A 19,130-nucleotide genomic window follows, 5' to 3' on the forward strand; every position below is an offset into this window, starting at 1 on the left:
ATCTCGCCGAAGTATGTTTGAAGAGCTCGCTACATTTTTTTTTCAGCTGGGCTTGTGTTTTCTTGTCTTAAGGATGGAGCGATGAAATTGCTTGGAGACAAGCGAGAGGAGGCTTAAAAAAGACTTTTCACTATTACGCAACTGTTCATCCTTTTTCATGTTTCAAAGTGCACCCTAAACCATCACAGACAGACACAACCTCTACAGAAGCAACTTGAGATTCAGTGCACTGATGACAGCTTAGAAAACATAAACCTGTGTAAATATTATATGGGTCTCTTGAAACTTTAGGTGTCCCATCTGAAAACCCTTTCTTCTCAAGCACTGTAATCTAGATAACAACTTTGCCCATTTCATTCCCTTAAAAATGGACCATAACAATGCACACTGAATGTAACTCATTGATCCCAACAGGACTTAGGTTTCATTTTTGGAAAAAAAAAATTGAGTAAAAAGATTAATGGCGGGGTGGCACAGTGGTTAGCACTGCTGCCTAGTGGCGCTGGGGCCCTGGGTTCAGTTCTGGACCTGGGGTGCTATTTGTATGTTCTCCCTATTTTCACGTGACATTCCTCCATGTGTTCTGGTTTCCTCCCACAGTCCAAATACATACTGGTAGATTAAAAGGCTTCTGGGAAAACTGGCTCTGGTTTGAGTGTGTGAATGTGTCTGTGTGCCCTGTGATGGACTGGTGTCCCGTCCAGGGGATACCCTGCCTTGCGCCTGTTGCTTGCCACGATAGGCTCCAGATCCCCCACGACCCTGTAATGGTGAAGACGTTAGAAGATGGATGGAAGGATGGATTCATGGTACTTTATGAAATGAAATGGGAGGGTTGTTTAAGAGAATCCAAGTGCCTCTGGTTCAAAACTTATTCACAACTTCTGGGAACAGAGGAGCTCCTAAAGAGTGTCCCTTGGACCACTGCTCCATAATATGAGAAAGTTGAGTTTTTCCCAATGTCTGAAAATTGCCATCCCTCTTGCATGAGCACACTAGCTCCATAGATACATATGCATAATATATATGAAGGAACTATGCAAGAAGCAATTGAATATTTGCAGTTGAAATGTGTTTTTCTCAAGGGAATGCTAGACCCTTAACAATTTAAGAAGCTGAAAGAAAAACAACACCAAAAAGCAGAATAAATTTCCATTTAATGGGCCTATATAGAGTTATCTCTTAAGGATATCACTTTGATCTCCACTCCAGTTTCTGCTGTCTCCAGGTACCAACATGCAGTGATAACTTTTGACGCACAGAGGATGAAAGCACTGTCAACGGTATAGAAAAGTCTCCACAGTGCAAACATTCTTCACACACACATGCAAGCACACACAACACATCGCCATAGATAAAGAAGATCTACTCAATTTGTTGAGACTGGCAGTCACGTTTCAATTTGCTGTCTGCCCCTCTCAAGAGGAATTTACACAGAAGGAAGTAAAATTTGAATGTAATCATTTCCAATAACTGTGTGATAATAAAGACAGTTACATCACCGGACACTCATGCGCAAGATTTTCAATTGTGATGCTGCATGGTTGATGCAATACCAAAAGTCACCTTGAAAAGAAGCATCTGTCAGAGCAATGGATACTAAAATTGCACGTTTCTTTGTTTCACTGCATTCAGAACTAGGGAGTAACCTACTGTACACCTCCTTCCACATGCAGACTAGAAGGTATTGATGAGGGTGTGTACATGCATGTAACAGATTGCTCCAAGCGTGATTGGATAACGCCTAGCACATCTGAACCACAAGGCCGATAAAGCTGTCAAGGGAAACAAGTCAGGCTTACCGGCATTCTTCACTCTCTCACAGCCCAGCTCCTCCCCTAGGTGTCAGAATCATTATTCTCTTTGTTCTGTAACCTCTGGATACTCCTGGCAGATGCACCTTTCTTCTTCCTCTTCTTCCCCTCTCTCGCTGCTCCTGACTCGGTCCTGCAGAGGGATTTGTAGGTCTAAAGGAGGGGGGGGGGCTGCAACAATAGGGAGAAGGAGCAGAACCCTTCAACACTGCTAAAGACCCCAGAGCCCTTCACAGCAAATTCCAGCAGCCAAACACAGCAAACATACTGTACATTCCAGCACAGACAGGCCTCTGAAGGAGCTAATAACCCCCTTAGAGGACATATATCAAGACTATTCTCATCAACTTGAGGAGCAGGTTTATTAAACTTTTGCAAAGTTGCTCTTTCTGCAGTGATTTTGAACCTTCTAATGTTGCTGAAGGCTACCAAGTCCCATGGATTGTATAGAAGCTTCAACCCACCCTCCAGTTGTACATTAGAAATCTGTAATGTTACTGTATCACCTTACCTCTGCCTGGTGGATAACTGTCAACAAATAATGGGACCTGTAATCTGGAATTCTAGTGACGACGAACTTACTGTATATGACAAATACAAAAGGCTATAGTACTTAAGTGTAACTCATCTGGCTGAGGAAAGGACAGTGCTGGGAGAAGATTAGTCCTTTCACAACCCCCTCTCACTTGTGAGGAATGAGCCAGGGAGGCAGCTGCAAGGGTGAAGACGGGGTGGAAGGAGGGGTCAGAGAATACATGCACACAGAGTTGAGGGCAGTTAGCAAGTATTTGTAGGATAGCGGACAGGCAAGGTTAGAATAATGAGCTGTAAAATAACAGGCAATTGCTTGTTCACTTTTCCTCATGTTGTATTGCTTTTAGAAAAAAAAGGGTTGGCAATATTGGAGTCGAGCTGATCACTCTGAAGCCAGTGTCTGGTTAATCTACGTACATACCCAGAAGGCAAACAGATGGGGAAAAGGGAGCTGGAGGAGTGAGAGGTGTGCATAGGGAGAAAAAATGGTTTCCATGCTTTTTAAGTCCCAAAAGTTAATTTAAGATTTTTGCTGTGGTGGCCCTGTAACAGCAAGGAGTGTTTTCATGCGACTGCTGTGCTCTTATCGGTATTTCATGTCCTAATGGCGTTCATGCTCGGTGTCAGGAATACCGTTTTAATAAACCCTCTGTAAATTGTAGCACCTGGCTGTGAGCTTGATTGAGCCAGAACTGCCGTGGCAAAACCTGCCCGCTGATCCTCACTCTCTGCTTAGGAGATTTGCAGCTCGGTTACCTCACAGATTTTTTTTCACCTGTCTACAGTAGCTGTTTCCGAATACTTAGGACTTTTTTACACGGCAATGTTTTCTGGGGGCAGGAGACTTTGTACTTTAGAGAAAGTGCCATTATATAGGGCTTTTCCTCTATGGGAAGGTCATCATCTTCTTAGACCTTGTTAAATAAGGAAAATAAAAAAGGGAATGAAGAAGATAAATCTGCAGCTTCATGTCAATGGGGAATTCAGTAGTGGGAAAGAGAGTGACAGCTACAGAGAAAAATGATTAATGCTCAGTTCTGCAGGGGAAGCCATTCAGAACCACAGACTGCAGCCATCCTGGAGCAGAAAAGACATCTGTAAATAAATCGCCTGCGGACAAATGGTAAAAATAAATAATCAAACCACAATTATTCAACCATGTGCCCATAAATAAAACCACAGTCCTGCCACTGTACTGTTTTAATAAATTACCTTCAAGATGTACCAAATTAAAAATAGTTTCAATTGTTACAAAAAGCAACTGAAATAAGAGGTTGAAATGCTATCTTTGTTAACAATAATACAGCTGGATTTCGCATTCATCTGAATATCATATCTTTCAAACTGTTATGTATGAGGTGAGCAGCACACATTTTCTTCATGAAGCTAAAGATGATAGGAAATTAGATTTCCAAAAGTTAGTGTCCCAGAACCTGACACAACAGCTGTTGTTTGTCATGCAGCGTGAATGAAAAAGGTTTCTCTGTTCTGGGAATTTTGTTGTCACTGTTCAAAGAAACCTCAACAGAGATGTTGAAGTTCATACTGTCAAAATTCTGGGCAGACAGTTTGGCCCTAGAGCCCTTTCTGACGGGATGCTGATATCCATGGCAGAAGTCCACTCCAATCACCTAATCTGAATCAGTATGATAGTTACCACTGAGTACACCTGGAAGATGAAGTATTGAAGTTAACCTACACCTCTGAGAATTTAGAGGCAGCAGTAGAAGAAGATGTTTATTCATATTCACTGGACACACTTCAGAACATATTGCAAAATTTGTATGTTTGCAGAAGCAGAATGAGCACTGTAATGCTTTTCTCGTCTGCATTTCAGAATGCGTTCTCAACAATTTGCAATACAGTATGTCCTGAACTCAGCAGCTTATATGCTTACTAAAATTAAATCCTATAATTGCATCACTCCAGTCCTAGTTTCTCTGCATTGGCTCCCAGTGGAGCCCAGTGGAGTCCACAGTCACAAGTAAAATCTTAGTGCTGACACTCAATGGAATGGGTCATCGCTTGATTACACTTGTAATCTAAATCCTCCATACAGTAGCAAGCATATATTTTGATTTCTCTTCTCAAGCTTCTTATCAGTACCAAAAACTAAGAACTCTTATTTCAGAAAGTGAGATTTTACTTACCTATTCCCTAGAATATGGAAAGACATTCCAGAAGTCATAGAAGTTACTAATTCTGTAGAAGCTCTTAAATCATAATTGAAAACACATTTCAATACCCTGACTTTCATAGGCTCATCCTGTTATTATTGTACATATTTTTACAACAAGTCATTTTTTTAACTGCTTTAATTATTTTTTAACTGTTTAATATTGTGAAGCACATGCAGATGTTCTGTTTGAAAGGGGTTATAAAACAGAAGATTCTTGGTATTATTAACCTAGAGGAGGACATACTTGAGATGTTTGAAACGAGCTATGAATTTCAAACATTTGAGGATGATTTGCATTCTAATTTGATGGTCAGTTCATAAAAATCACTCTGTATATTACAAGGTGACCTGATTTGCTTATAATGTTGTAGTAAGACATTTCTGTGGACCCTCTGGGCGATCTCAACCACTCACCTACTGAGCCCAGTATTAGAACCATTCATCCTAATCAAAATGAGGGTTGTAGCCAATACAACAGTTTGTCACAGCCAAGATGCCCCAGAATGCATTGCAACAGCTTTGACAAAAAACATCAGGTTAATAAAACCTTATACTGCTTTACTATTTTTACATTAAAATGCAATCCTAGAGCAAACTAACTAATATATTGACAAAAACACGAACCAACAATTATACTTTCACAGAAGCTATAGAATTTTGGAGATTGACATATAGACAGAAATCAAGGTTTGTTCAGAGGCCAACAGTTTCTTCTTACATAGTGGGTGTGGCTGCAGTCCCTCAGTCTGACAAGAACATGTTCAGTTCTTAGAAAAGCCATGTTTTTTCGAAAACACTGCAGAGAAAAATAATGCACAATTGACAAACAATGGAGAATGAGTAAACGCACAGAGGACAAAGTTAAACAGCACTGATGCACTGATGTGCTGGTTTTCCAACTAAACAGATGTAATGTCCCAAAGTCTATTATGAAAAAAGTTAAACTTTCATTTTTGGGATGCTTTGGCTGGTTGGTTCAAGTGTGTTGAACGAAATTTGTTTCTTGAAAATCCATTTTCAAGAAGCCAAACAATCTCTAAAGAGACTAGTTCAGAAGCAAATCTTTAATTCCCTACATGAACACTTTCTGTGAAAGAGAACCTTGGTTATTACCACACTCCATACAAGGTATTACAAGGTAATCCTTTCAATTGGCCTGGTCTTAAAAACATTCTCAGCCCTGTATAACAAGCTCGTGGCAGGAGGAATTTCATGACTGTCACATGACTGTTTCATTCAGCACTCTGGGAATCCGAGTATATTCTTTGATTGATCTGTGGCTTATCTGGTCAATCATTGTTGTGGATCTAGAATACACTCAAGATAAATGGTCAGTCTTTGCAAACCAATAAACTGGGCCTAAAAAAATTAATTTGGTCAAAATGCACTTCTGGGGATATGACACCTTCTGGCAGTTTACTAAGTCATTAGAGACATACTGTTTTCAAACAGCATTTTCTTCCTTTGTCATAAGTTAACCTTCAGATTTGCCTTTTCTGGCTGTATAGTCTGAAGATAAATACATCGCTTTTTCAATTTGCCACAGAATATGTGCACATGCTTTATACACTCATGAATGTGAAATCTGCAATTAATTTTAATTGCTACACAGTGAATTTGCGCTAAATGCCTACAAATGGAGCTGCATACTGGCACACTTTTTTCCCTTGCGGTCAAGAACATTAACTTTTCAGCACCAAGGTTTCATTCAGTCTAACTTTTTAGATCATAGCACCCTTCTTAAATATAAGATTCACATGGCATGTTAAGTTTCAAGCATGTTCTTTCATTCATTAATGATACAGCTTTATGGATCATGTAAAATATTTAGATCCAAACCTAAATTATTGAAGTTTTAAGGAGTTAAAATACAAATATCGTTTGAACAGGATAACATTTTTAAACTGTACCATTAACTGAGAATTTACAAGGAGGTTGTGTTATATTTTCTTCAGCTTTTTTGTGCGTCTGAAACAGTTAAAAACAGAAGCATGATACGTATACGTATACCACAATATGTATCCATCCACTTCCTAACCACTTCTTCCAATTCAGGGCCACGGGAGAGCCAGAGTTCATCCCAATGCAACAGGAGCAAGACAGAGAACACCCTGGACAGGACGCCAGTCCATCACAGGGCACACACACAAACACTCACACTACGGCCAGTTTTTTCAGAAGCCAATTAACCTAGCAGGATGTTCTTGGACGGAGGAAATCAGAGCACCTGGAGGAAACCCATAGGAACACGGGGAGAACATACCAACTCCACGTAGATAGAACCCCAGGCCTGGAATTGAACCTAAAACCCCAGTGCTACATGGGAGCAATGCTAACCTCTGTCAGCTAACCACTTGCCACCAGCAAAACAATATGTACTCTTATTTTGCCACATTCTGCTTTGCTCAATAAGCAAATATCTCATAAACCATTTGTAATTAAAAACCAGCAACAATAGTAACAGAAATGTTTTTCCTCAGCTTTAAATCCCAATGAAAAAAATCATCCCTGGACAATTTATATGAAACAACACTTAACAATACTACACCGGTCACTGGTGACTATTTATTAGAATATCACACTTGTCAAAGCAGACATAAGTGCTTCTACTTTACCTGCACACAATGCAGAACTCAGCTCTGAGAGAATGTTCAAGCTTCCACATTTGCAGGTGCCTTCAATCAAACGATGCGGATCATCATAACCTTGACGGAACTACACGAGAGAGGAGACAGAATGAAAACCAGAAGACCACCTCCAGAAGTTGTCCACAACCACATCTGGAAGCCCTTGCTTTACTTATTTTTTTAAACTTGCTGACTTCGGACGGCTCTTCTGTCACGCCTCCAGGTTCTGTCTCGCAGCCCCTACCCACAAAGAGAATTGGCTCCTTGGATCAGCTATCTTCTTCTGACTTGCAGAAGAACTCCACCGCAAATGAGAGGGGTGTCTCTCACTGTCATCACCGCGAGTCTGTGAAGTCAGAGGGGATGCTGCTTAGCCTGGAGCAAAGACTCAGCCAAAGCCTACCATGGTCATCAGGGTCCCATTTTGGCTCTTGTTTTGTGATGCTGATGTCAAGTTTAGATACTGTACATGCATATGAAGGCCTGCCAAAATATTAGAGTATGCCGCTACAAATATGAAGCAATGATTATAGTCATAATCCAGCTGGTGCATCTATTACACCAGATGTTCACAGATGTGCTTAGAGACATGGGACGACTACTGTGGCCTGAATTCCATCTCCTGATGGTGTTGTTTTTGTTTCATCTGCCAACAGGTGAAGGAGACCTAGCCCATCTCATCCAGACCCAGTGCCCTTTCAGTTATCAATTATTTATTGATAGAATTACTAAAAAAAACATGCTCATTCCCATCTATGCTCCCTAAGGTGTGCACAAAGGTAAAAGAAAAAAATGTGCAAGCCAGTATGCATTTTCTTCACCTTTGGAAAGAAGGGAAATGAGTAAAGAGGACTTCCACCCGCTCCCCAGGGAATAAGGAAAATAAACAACTGGGATCTCCCCTCCAAAGGTAAATGATCATGTGACCACGAGTGTTGCTGTTGCCTTTTCTACAATAAATCATTGGCATGTGCACCAATCATTACTCTCCCATGACAGCACAGAACAATTTAACATAGGTCATTGAAGACAGGTCAGGTCAGCTACTCCTTTACAGTCCTAAAGGATCGTGGCAGATTTCAACACAGTTGGACCCCAGATTTGAACTATTGCATTGAACACCCCATGCACAATTCTGAGCACGCAAGTTACAAAACCCCAATGAGCATCAAACCTGGAGACAGGTACACTTTACACAGCTCCCAGTGATAAATAATTTATCATTTGTGTTCTAACTTATAGATAAACCAAGTGCAGTGTGTCTTGTGACGTGCCTCAAATGTTAATGATGATCTGTGTGTCTGTCACAAAGTAATGAAAACAGGCAGTGATGTGCGTATGTTTATTTGAGTCATACGCTGATCTGCTGTGTGCTTTTCTTTGTTTTGTCTTTTGCACTTTTTAGTAACCCTCAGCTTTGTTTGCATCTGCCTTCCTCCCATGAGCACCTGGATGTTTGTGTGAGGGCAGATTGGCCGTCTGGGAGAATAGAAAGAACCCAACCACTGATGGTTTTTAGTGTCACCCAGTTTATTTCCTTGCAGACAGCCAGGGCAGAGGGAGGTCTCCTGTAGGGCTGTGTGAAGACAGAAAGAATTGATTTGTAATAACCAGGAAAAGATAAGAAGCAAGAGAGGCTTTTAACCTCTAGAGTTGGCATTCCTGCAATCAAAGGGGGCCAGATACTTGACATCCTCCCCACTCTTTGCCACTGAAAGCGGTGCCCACAGAAAAGACTTTCCAACACAGCGGAGTCCCTGGAAATGACTGAGAGAGACTGGGCTGTGAGACTACCCAGAGTGCCCCTTGAGGTTTTTTTTCCTCTTCGGCTATGGGAATTAGTATTTATGGAGTCTCTTTTGATTTCACTTGTCTTTCGTGTCCCATTCTCTTTTTACTGTCAGACATTAATCTTTTACACAGTCAGCCCAGACAATTAGTAAAAGGAAAAGTCTGTGTATTTTCAGAAGTGCTGAAAGTTTGGTCAGTATACTGTACATACAGTACAGGTATGTATCTACCTATAGTTCATAGATAGTAGACTAACACAGCAATGATTGACCCTACCATTTGTATGCTGTCCTATATTGGATAAATGCAGGTCTATACTAGTTTTATGTTGGTCTATGGGTATGCTTTTGTCTTTGGGCAATCTCTGTGGAGAGGAAGGTAATGCACCTTTTAAATTGCTAAGTGGCGTAGATAGCCATAATACTCGTACAGTACATACCTTTTATGTCAAATATCTCAAATACAACAGAAAATAAAAGGCTCACTGTCCATAATGTGTCTTTTAAAAAGCAGAGGAATTGAAATCGCCTTGAGGATGAGTCTCTTCAGCTCATCCAGCCACAGTGTGCCTCAGCCCATTAACATGAGGTTTCATCTGGCCATGCTTAAAAATCCCTTCAGATCAGGCAAAGGAAACATCTAACGTAGGGACAGACACACGCTACACTGCAAATAAATTAGCACTCGAATAGAGAGAATAATTGATTTTTAATGTGTAATTCTAAAACAGTTTCCTGGAGTGAGCGTGGCTCAGGGATGTCTACTCTCCACACAAATTAAAAAAAAAAAGAGGTGAAAGCCTATATGAACTGCTCACAGCCAAAGTTGTCAAGCACAGGAACAACATAATTACCAGATATTTTTCTGTAAATTCAATCAAAATATAATTGAGAGCACAACTGTTACCTACAGACTAAAACATCAATTAACCAAAAAATGTTTAATATTTTAATGGATTATTGCTTTTATAAAGTCTGTGACTGTTTTTGAAATTCTGGGAACTCTAACAATATCATTACCATCATTATAGAATTTGTGTTATTATTCCCATGCAGAAATTCTCAGTCTTCAGATCTGAAAGGTAATGGAAAGCAATGTGACATAAACATGCATACGTATATCAGAGAAATCACTAGGTCAGTATTGGAACTATTCGTGACTGTTCATAGCTTACAACACATAATAGCCTTTCAGTTCAGCATCCAGTGGGTAGGATGGGAGACGACAGTGCACACTATAGGATCCATGACTCGATTAACCATTTTATACATTACGATCCCCACATCACCCACAGGAGAGACAGCTTTGATTGGAGGAGAGGTGAGGGCCCTGCTGACAGCACTCGCAGATAAGCTCACAGACAACCAACAGGGGTCACTGTTTCATGGCAAGCCAATGAAACCCTATTTAAGCCTCCCTGTCTTGGCTGCCAAGGGAAATCATAGTTGCTTTTTGCCAATAGCAAGAGTGTGATGTATGGTCCTCAGGCTTTAATCAAGTCACGAAAGGCTCCTTCTGTACAGGAATGTCTCTTCCTAGGTGCCATATACAGCAACATAGCAAGGAAGACAGGAAATAGGATGGCAGGGAAGGAGGCAGCATGCATCCCAGACTGGAGTGAATGGGAGACCGGTGTAGGTCAGAGCCAGGATCTTTGCTTAGGGAGCAAACTCGGGAGATGTTGACGTGCGCAGTCCAATTAGAATCTTACTGAAGACATTGAAAGCTGACCTAGACACCTCCTTTGCTCCCTACATATCTGCTGTGCATTCAGCACTGGTTAGGGAGTCTTAGAATTACCTGCAAATGAATCAGAAAGAAAAAGAGAGAAATGAAAAAAACAGAGATGTGGTGTTTACCTGCAGTGTACTGCTCTGCTCTGGGCCTCACCAACAGACAGTGAAATGCAGCAAAACTCCAAAGATGACCTGGCATTTAGTTTGTGCATATAAGCCATGGAAGACAAGTTGAATGGCTTCATAACCACTATACACCACATTGTTCTGGACAAGTATACTAATTTATCGACAGACATGCACCCAGTAAAATGCACTTTAATGGCGTTGGTCATTGACCACCTTTTCTTTGTGCAAACAACACAAAGCTCTCAGTTTGGTGACCTTAATTCATGTAACATAATGGGACTAACATGATGATGGCCAATAATGTAAATTAATATCCTTGCTGTTGAGGCTAATATCCTCGGATTTGTCAAAAAAGTACCTGAATTGGCTCATCGGTACAACTGCAGCCCAACGGGCTTCCTCTTGTTTTGTAACCATTTCAGCCCATAGGCACAACAAAATGAAGTTGCAGGAAAGCCACTGCAGTTTGCAAAGAAAAACACACTCCCTCTTTCTGTACAGTGTTCAGACTGTTGTCTGAGCAGAGAGAAAGAACCAGTGTCTTTCCTGTTTAAATAAAAGTGCCTCCTACGCCACACACACAGAACAAAAACTTCACGTTGTTGCTTTTCTCTCCAAATCAAGCCTTTTATTTCTGATAATTATGTTGGGTTAAGCTTCTCTGCTGCGCTTGGAAGTGCATGATTAACTATTCAGTCTCATACAATATGGCCCACAGGCACACAGAGCACCATACAATGTGCTGAACAAGTCTAGAGGACAGCAGGTCAGTCTGATGTGGTACATGATTAAAACTTGACAATAGTCAGCAAATGATCTTATAGAACAGATTCCCAAACAGGGGTGGGTAGCAAATCTCTAATGGCTCCCTAAGAACAAAGAAGAGCTTCTCAAAGTAAGTTTAATGTGTGTATTGATACTCTCACACACAGGATCTGCTCTCAGGACAGTTACTGGTGGCCTGCAGTTCTCACCAGTAGTTCTGATTTTAATCTTTTATAATTAGCAATGCCCAGAACAACTACACATACGTGGACAGAACTAAATGTCAGGATGGATAAGGCAGGTGAACAGATGAATGAAGTTATGAAACAGCAAGAAATGTCACACTCTGCAAATGCTGTTTTAAGGCATCATGGTTCCAACACTTCTGTACGGTACCATTTACAAAAGTCATTCGGACAAAATTAGTCGGTTTCAACTCTAGATGTCTTCAACACATTGTGAATATCAGAAGGCAAGTCCAAAGTGATGATCCCACAGCAGGACAGAGGACAGGGCAACCACTGGTGAGCAACATCCTCCAGAAGAGAAGGCTGACGTGATGGGGTGAGAATGGGAGCAGACAGTATGCCAGGTCAAGCCATGCAGTAACAGAGGGTGAGGCAGGGCTGGCATCATAAGGAAGGGCACGACCAGCAATATGTGGAAGGATGAGCTATTTGCCTCGTGTGTCACAGGGCTCAGAAAGAAAGAAAAGAATATATTTTATGTTTCCTGTAAAACAAAAAATAAAAAGTATATACTCAATAAGGCAATGATCCCAAATGAATAATATTATTTAATTTGATAACATTTCTGAAATGGGGGAGGGTGGCCAGTGTAACGCGTTCCATGAAAGGTGATTTCTAAGCCAGCACAAGGTTGAGAGGCAATTTTACAGATCATCCTTTCCTACATAGTGTATGAGTGACACGCTCCCTGGTTTTCCGAACAGACTGCAGCAATCCCACACTCGCACACACCCTGCTTGTCTGTAAACTGCACCTCCTACTGTGTGCAGCAGATTAAAGCAAAACACGAGCTTGATTGCCACAGATTCTACCACAGAAAACAGATTACTGTCAAGCCACTTTTTCTTTTAATCCTAACTCTGTGTAAGATACATACTGTGTATATTAAAGCAAAACACGAGCTTGATTGCCACAGATTCTACCACAGAAAACAGATTACTGTCAAGCCACTTTTTCTTTTACTTTTACTTTTTACTTTTACTTTTACACAGTATGTATCTTACACAGAGTTAGGATTAAAAGAAAAAGTGGCTTGACAGTAATCTGTTTTCTGTGGTAGAATCTGTGGCAATACATAAGAATTTCAAGTTACAAACTGGTAAATTCTTATTAAGCTCTTCAAACACATCAAAGAAAACAATGTTTGTTGGTGTCTTAAAAAATAAACATTAAAGTATGTATTTTTAACATGCAACAAAAAAGCTTTTTATATACTGTATATATTTAAGGCTCTGGCTCTCCCACAAACCTGTATAGGTTAAACAGGTTAGGAAATGGATGGACGGATGGATGCATGCCTAATACACAAGGGTGAAATACTGCCTTCATGCTTGTGTGAAGGTATCGTCTGAGGATGAGTTTACTGTTGTCTCCTCTTGTGCACGATCCTGCAGCTGCTGCACCTTTGCACATAGTGAGGCCGAACAGGAATGTTTTTACATGGGGTCTGCATTCCAAAAGGATACTGGTGGGCTTTAGGGATGACCCCTTCACACTATTTTAGACGGTAGGTCAGTTCCCTCTTTGTCATCACAAGAATAAAAGGGTGTTTCATTAACAGAAGTGTGCAGGAAAAAGGCAAGAGGTAGACATGAGGTCTGGCCCTGGATTAGACTGGTGTCTCAGATATGAGCACCTGAGTCAAACCCAGTACATCATCCCACTGAGCCCAACTACTTTTTTAAGTGTCTGGAAAAGCACAAAGTGGATTCAACTGCTTGAAAAGAGTCCTTAGCCCTTTATTCAATCTCCAACATAACTCTTATCCTAACCCTAAACACAGATGGCATGTGTAAACTGCAGGAGAGGTGAAGATTTGGAGTCTGTAAGTATAGAGATTAGCAACCTGCTGCACAGTAACACTGGCCACACCCCTCAGATTTTTTTGTCTTGATTTCAAATCCCTCATTGTACCTGAAAAATTAACTCAAACCCTTTTGTGTCCAACAGCAACAACAAAATGGCTCTTAGAAAACCATTGCATATTCCTTTTCTGTTTCTCACTCATCTCCTCAGTCTTTCCAGCACAGCAGTCATGAATGAATAACAAACAGGATTAAAACAAATCATTTTTTATGCAACAAAGTAAAACAAAAATGCTGAGACGTCCGACGATCCTGAAGATGCCAGTAATTGCAAGACCGGGGAGACTGAAGTCCCTTGCTGTGCTGCCGGCACCTTCATTAATAGTAAATAAAACCGGCTCAGGGACGGAGACACGGGGTGTCGGGGGTGGAGGATGGAAACAGTCTGCAGGGAGGGGGGTCTTGGGGGTGCAGTAAAGTCAAGAACAGTTCCAAGGGTAGCAGAGCTAGGTGATTTATTGTCATGAATGCACTTATGCAAGAGATGCAAATGAGAGCACTAGATTATGTGAGTTGTTGTGACTGGGAAGTAAAGTTCTGTATGGGCTTCAAATCCTTCCTTTAAAGGCAGTGTTTTCACAGAGTAAATATCACTGCTGCTCGTTACCCCACATACTGCATTCTTAACACTATACTTAACATTTTAATGAACATGTAATAGGTTTATTCCATGCTGGAAAAAAGAAAAGAGAAAACACAACGTTTCGGCCGTGGAGCCTTCTTCAGGTGTGACACGTTGTGTTTTCTCTTTTCTTTTTTTCATATAATAAACTTTTCAAGTAATAAACCTATTACTTGTTCCTTTGCAGCCTGCGCATGCTGACTCAGCTACCCACCTGAACAACTACATTTTAATGAACATTAACCTTAACCTTAACATTAACATTAGCCTTAACCTTAGACCCATCTAATACCTAACCCAGTATTGTCTTAAGACACCTTTTCAATCTTAACTCCTGCGACACTGTAAATAACAGAATGTGTTAGTCATAAGGAAAACATAATGGAAACAAAAATACTTACAAACGAGAGGTGCTCATTCGGCCCCTCAGTCCTGTTTGGTGGCTAGTCACTAAGTTTGGTTGCTTTCTGAGGATCTCACTCAGCTGTTTCTTGAAAGAAGCCAAGGAATTGACTTTGGAAACATGGCTGGGCAGCTTGTTGCAGACTCCCTCAACCCACAACACAACTACAGCAGACAATAATCCCATAGTCCCTGATTGCACAGATAAATGAGTTTTTGTTGCACATGAAAGCATTTACAGATAATGCATTGGTGATACCAAAACTAGAATCATGTGATGTGTGCAGGAGCTCTCTCAATTATTACAGACACAGAAAAGGAAATTGCTTTCTAATCTGGTTGTGTGTACATACACAAATAAACACCCACACATGGATTTGTCAAAAGCTAACTGACTCTACTCTACAGGAAGATAACAGCAAAAAATAAAATCCAAACAGCTATGTCTCGCTTACTGACGGTGATACAACTCACTCCACATCAAACAGCCCAGGTAAATAGAGCTTTAAGATTCAAATCACTCTAAATTTATCTTTTTGGCAAATATTCTACAAAAGAGTCTTTTTTCTCTTAAGGTCTGAAGTACAAGTTATGAGAAAGTGCCATTAGGATTGAAAACATAAGGCTCAATATTTTACGTATTTTAGGTGTCTGAGACAAGCTGCAATATACTGTACCATGCTGTCAAAGGCTTCAGTAAATGGCAACATGAGAACCTCAGGTCAAATACACAAGTACACTACCTGCACTGAAGGAAATAAGAACTACAGGTTGAATCCCTAACCTTCATACATTGTATAAACGTTCTAAAATTCTTCAAAAGGCATTTTTAAGCGCAGAATAATCTGCACATGTGATAAGAGCAGAAAACGCTTGAAGGTCTAGGCTGAATCCTGATCTGCATGACAAGTGCTTCAAGGAAAAGCCAATAAAAGAGAAGAAAGTTTCTCGTCACCTTTATTCCTGTTTCCTCTTATGGCTCTTTGGAAGTACAGGACACGCAAGCAACTTCACCTCACTGCCAGATCTGGAAAGGCTTGGGGGCTAAAACAAATCTCCCCTACTGTTGCCAAAAAAGGTGCAGCCATCTCAAACGCAGGCAGTCTGATGTGACTGGCAAAGTGGTGGAACTGCCCGGAGGAGAGGAATCCATGGAAATATCTAAAGATGATAACGCTGTCCTGGGATTCCACTGGCACCAATCCCCTCTCCTTCAGGATATCTCCAAGTACCAAAACCAAAATATACACATATATTTACAGGTGAAGCAGCAATAAGATGCAAGGAGCGAGTTCTGGCTGCATTAGCCTATTGGCTGTGACCTGGAGTTCATATCTGACCGTGAGATTGCGAGGCAATGTAGCATGAGGCTCTATCGATTAGCCCGGGGAAAGAATGAGCGAAAGAAAACGAGGAAGGAAGTGATTCGCCGTTATGCTCCCCTCCATTTCTCTGCCTGCCCCTGGCCTTGCTTCATTGCACCTTAATTGGAGCTGATTCGCTCCTGCATTATTTATAGCGATAATATCAGCCACAAACAGCCCTCCTGAATAATGCAGCCCCCGGATTTTTCATTATTTACAGACAGTGCCGCGCGAGGGGCACCGGCAGCCACAGACGCCTCCTGCTGCTAATGAACAAGCAGCTGCAAATGTGACACTGAGCAGGGAGTCAGGGAGGGGGCAGCGCGGTGGGCGAACACCAGGACAGGAGGCGTCAGCGGACCTGGGCTGGAGAGTCCCCTCCCCGCTTCATTTCAGTTCACAGCATTGCACTGGTGCCGAGATGGATATTCTCAAGCATCTCAGTTTACTCTGGGACTTGTCTGGCCCGTATGTGCTACTATAGGCAGCTATTACTATCGCTACTGCTTCTGCTGGTATTAACATTGCTACTATCTCTACTTCTACATCTAACACTGCTGCTGCCACTAACACTACTAGAAATACTGCTGCTTGTTCGGCTATTGTTCATACAGCTACTGCTGCCCACCACCACTAATGGCATACTACTTCTGCTTCCCAGTAATAATCCAAAGCAAGATTTCAGTACTAAACCACACAGAGGCTCACAATCAGTTAAAATGAGTATTTTTGATTTTTGTTCTTAGTGGAGCGCTCTGCTACACACATGGTAAAATGTGATACAGCAATCACTGTACAAGAAAAAAAGAAATAGGGAGGTGTGGTACAGCATGATACGAACCATGGGAGAGAAAACTGCAGGCCATACACCTGGGAAAATTATGGGGAAACTGCTAAATTATCAGGTAGGTTTACCGAGCTGACCTCTTACAAGAGTGGTTCTGATTTTAGAATAAAACCAAAACATTTTGCAGCCCATATTTGCCTTTTTCATCTTCCTCCAGCAGTGCCTAAGGGTTCATTCTGCCCTGGGGTATTCTGCAAAGTGTTTTTAACCTGTGTCCTTGCTACGGCTGCCCGAAACGCAACTCTCCCTTCCCCTGCTACGTCTGCAACTCTGTGCCTGTAAACGGGATTACTGCTTTGGTCTGATGAGGAGTGGGTGCAGGGCAGTCTAAGGGGAATATCCATTAGCATGAAGGGGTAATAGGACTACTTGTGTTTATCCTTCTAACCCCCACAACTACTCCCCCCATCCCTTTTCTGCTCTCTTCAATTTGTATTCTGTGGCTCTCTGTTGATGATTGTGTATCCAGGCAACCACATCCTCCCTGGTATAGGAGGGGTGCATGGGATAGAATTCTGCTCACCAGGCTGATGTTTGAACAGCAGACAGAAGAATGGCCAAGGGGTGGAAAGGCAGTTGGAGTGAAGGATTTTGAGAGAGAAAGAGTGGAAAGCAGGAGCCACTAATGCCCCCATGGTCTCTCCCGTTTACTCGGGGATTGGTTTCAGCTAAAGCTAAGCCCTGTGGCTCCAGCAAGGTCTGCAGAACGGTACAATTAGTCCATCTCCAGAACCTAACTGGAGGGCTAAAACGAAGAGAAGCAAGGCTGTTCTTTATCCACTGAAGGATGTGCTAGAGGAGTCAAAGGATCTTAAGGATTTGCATTGCCGAAGTAAACAGCATGATTTCGTTAGGAAAACACACTAGACAAACACACACAGACACACATGCAAGGGAATGTCAGGAGCTCGGATAATTATATAGCAGACAGTGAAAGTACACTTGTAATAAACCCCAGTTCATTTGCCCATTGAGTTTCTGTTTCTTTGGAGTAGCTTTCTTTTGTTTCTTTCTATTCCAATAGGGGGCAGCGTGGAGCTGTACACACATCAACATTAATTCATGAGTTCAAGTTCCCAAAGTGGACCACAGCTACAGTATTCTTAAGCAAAGTACTTTACTTTGGAAGATGCAGTCAACAAAATTGTATAAATGCATGCACTGCTGGACTGTGGTTGACCCACAATTACCTAGCATTACATTTAGAAAGAGATTAGTATTCTGTGTTTAGCACTGCAGCTTGAGAATTACTTTAACCTAAATTCCAGCTGCCCAAAGTATTGTTTGAAATACTGTCGATATTGCTTGAAAAAGCATTGCATATTTCATGAGTGAGCATGGAGCTGTGGATTTGAATCTCAGAAGGGTCACTGCTGTTAAACCCCTGAGAGAGGGGCTTTGCTCCGATTGTTGCAGTAAAGCACCCTACTGTAAAAACGGAGCTTCCCACTGTATTTGAAAATGAGAATTACTGCTCAATCAATTTTTTTATTTCTGTATCTGCTTTCCTTGGTTTTATAATCATCTTTAATTTTATTTTGTGTAATGTTCTTTTTTTATGTATTGCAAAACACTCTTAGATGATTCCTTCAAAGGCACTCTATAAAACAGTAACTTCTTCTTTGTTTTATTATTATATTCATATATGAACCTTGTGTTCATTTTTTACTTATTGTATGCTTGCATTAATATATAATCATATCTTTGTGCAATATAGAATACTGCCTGAAGCGATATCATAAATATGATCTTTCTGGTACAAATGCAGAAATTATCTCAGAGCTTCAACAAGCCCACGAAATGACAAGATTAAAGAAATGTGCTGTCGGTAACAGCTTAAACGGATAAAATGGCTAGAATTGGAAATAAATTAACAGTTGCAGTTTTTTTAAATAATTGCATTTCTTCTCTTCTGACCTTCTGGTAGAATTCTGAGAACTTAAATATAGAAAAGGCTTTAATAGAAGCTCAGTAGACAAACCAGAGCCAATGTTTCAAACAGGAGCAGAATTGCATTGTTCTGAACTTCTTACACTCCACCTCCAGTAAAACAGTATAAGCAAGGTTACACAGCGCCTACGCAAGAAGTAATATATTTCATCTCACAAAATAAACAAAATCTTGTTGCACTGCAGAAAAAAATCTACTGTTTCCAAAATACTTAGGTATCACAAGAACTGTCACGCTATGCATGAAGAAACAGTATA

At 41.1% G+C, this 19,130-nt stretch overlaps 1 protein-coding gene across 7 annotated transcripts in view; it reads right to left on the minus strand.

Moving 5' to 3' along the window:
• LOC148658793 (calcium-independent phospholipase A2-gamma-like) overlaps positions 1–19,130 on the minus strand; it is a 54,932-nt gene that overhangs the window by 25,378 nt on the left and 10,424 nt on the right. For all 7 annotated transcript variants that reach the window (XR_015940179.1, XR_015940180.1, XR_015940183.1 and 4 more), the window contains exons 2-3: positions 7,143–7,242; positions 1,803–5,323 (exon numbers count right to left, since the gene is read on the minus strand). The gene's annotated coding sequence lies outside the window, so the exon portion shown is untranslated. The remainder of the gene's footprint in view (positions 1–1,802; positions 5,324–7,142; positions 7,243–19,130) is intronic.

This window comes from Lepisosteus platostomus, chromosome 7 (genome assembly GCF_059453375.1).
Source record: "Lepisosteus platostomus isolate fLepPlt1 chromosome 7, fLepPlt1.hap1, whole genome shotgun sequence".
NCBI lineage: Eukaryota > Metazoa > Chordata > Actinopteri > Semionotiformes > Lepisosteidae > Lepisosteus > Lepisosteus platostomus.